General features: G+C 41.8%; 1 pseudogene; it reads left to right on the top strand.

The window, feature by feature from the left end:
• Window positions 1–790: 790 nt before the first annotated feature.
• On the top strand, window positions 791–1059 carry LOC107135065 (annotated as a pseudogene).
• The last annotated feature ends 1263 nt before the right edge of the window (window positions 1060–2322 follow it).

Genomic DNA, 2322 nt, shown 5'->3' on the forward strand with positions numbered 1-2322 from the left:
AGGCTTGACCACCATGTTGTGACCTGCTTCTCTCCACCACACTCTCCCACCATGATGTTCAGCCTCACCTCAAGACCTGAAGAATGGAACCAGCCTTCTCTGGATTAAGACCTCTGAAACTGGACAAGGACAGAGCGTTTGGTAACAAATCCGGTACCCCAGGTAGGACCCAAGAGCAGCCCCTGTTTCAGCTTTCTTGGGCAGGCCTGGCTGTCCAAGGAACCCCACTTCCCTGCTGAGGTGGCTGGCGAACTTGTTGAGAGCTAACTGTAGGAGAGTTAGGAGACAGGTTGCTCCTCTGGGTCCACTTTGAGAAAAAGGAAACTGAATTCAGTCAAGTTGGGACATCCTTGGCCATCTGTTGTAGATGGACAGCATGCCTTTATTTGCTAATTTTTGTATGTGGTGCTAAGGACCGAACCCAGGACCTCACACATGCTAGTGTTTTACAGAGCACGATCCCTGCCCTATGCATGTCTTGTCTAGTCACCTGCCATATGCCGCTATGCACCTCTGGACTGCTCTGATGTGAATGCCCTTAACTGTCCACGCCCCAACTGATGAAGAAGAGGAGGAGGGGGGATGGGAGAGGGAGAGGAGCAGGGGAAGGAGGAGGAAGAAGAGAAGGAAGAAGAGGAGGAGGAGGAAGGAGAAGAGGAGGAGGAAGCAAAGAACTTATTCATGAAAATCTTTTGGAATTCAAGGAAGAACAATGGAAGTCTGTGGCCTTGCTCCCTGGAGCCTCTCCCATCCCCCCCAGCTTTCTGGCAGTGACACTCCCCACAAGAACATGGCTCAGGTAAAGGATTTCCTTCATCTCTCCAAAAGAGAAGAAGAGGAAGCACAAGAAGAAGCATCTGGTAAAGAGCCTCATTTCCTATATCATGGATGTGAAAAGCCCAGAATGCCATAAAATTACCACAGTCTTAAGTCATGCCCAAATAGTAGATGTGTGTGTTGGCTGTCCTCTGCCAAATGCAGGAAGGTAGAAAAGCAAGGCTTACAGAAGAATGTTCCTTCAGGAGTAAGCAGCACGAAAAACAACCTGAATCAAGATGAATGATAAACCATCCCAATAAACACATTTTGGATTAAAAAAAATTGAAAACAATATCCAAAAGTATTTAACTCACAAGTGATACAACCTTTTCTTCTTGAAATGATTGCTTAAGATTTGCATATGCTTAAGAGACAAATCATAGCTCCCAATAAATTATGAATGAGAAAAATCTAAAAAAAAAAATTGCATTTTAAGAAGATACCAAAAAGGATGTATATGGCTATGGGGGTAAAATTATATGTTCCCATCAACTCTGTTGGTCTGTTAAAATGCTTGTTTATGATAAATTGTTCTCAATGTCCTACTTCCCAGTTCTTTCTTTGAAATAGAACTTAGTTATTTTAGTAAAAGTTACAAGGGTGATTGAAACTAGATGAGTTTCAGGTGCAGTGGCACACATTGGTCATTCCAGGGACTTGAGAGGCTAAGGCAGAAGGATTGCAGGTTTGAGGCCAGCCTGAGCAATTTAGTGAGGACCTAAGCAATTAAGTGAGATCCTGTCTCAAAATATAAAATAAAAAGGGCTGGGATGTAGCTCAGTGGTAAAGTGCCCCTGGGTTCTAGACCCAGAACAACAACCAAAGACAGAAAAGTACATGTGATAAAATCAGGAAAAGATATATATATATATATTTGGTGGTCCTGGGGATTGAACCCAAAGACATTTATTTTTAGGGCAAATTATCCAATCAATCTGACTTGTTCAAGGATTAAAACTTGCATAACTATATCAACTTGGATTCTTGCATAAAATCACTTCTGAGCTAACAAATTATATGAGAAAGGTTTTTGTTTCATATTATTTAACCCATTTAGAGTATTAGAAGTTTAGCTTCTTTGTTTTCTAGGAGTTTGGGCAAAATTGGATTTATATAAGCTCTTATTAGTCTCCATAAACCAATCAGAACAAAGCTCCTTTAAGTCTTTATAATCTAATTTGTTAATGCTCTCAGGAAGGCGGAAAATACTGCATGAGATTTAAGGCTTGTCTCAGTGACAGACTGCAGAGGCACAGTGTCTGCAGCTGTGGTCTTATAGCTCCAACACCAGTCAGAGCAGACACAGCTGCAGAATCTCACCGGCTGGGATCACAAAAGTTTCTTCTTCCCAATGGGCACAAAATAGTTTCAAGTGATCTGATCTCGCAAATAAACCATCCAACAATAAAAAAGAATAAGGACTGGGATGTAGCTTGATGCTAGAGCTCTGGCTTAACAGCCCTGGGTTCAATCCCTGATACCACAAAAAAAAAAAAAAAAAAA

The sequence above is a fragment of the Marmota marmota genome, unplaced genomic scaffold (genome assembly GCF_001458135.2).
Source record: "Marmota marmota marmota unplaced genomic scaffold, marMar, whole genome shotgun sequence".
Classification (NCBI taxonomy): Eukaryota; Metazoa; Chordata; class Mammalia; order Rodentia; family Sciuridae; genus Marmota; species Marmota marmota.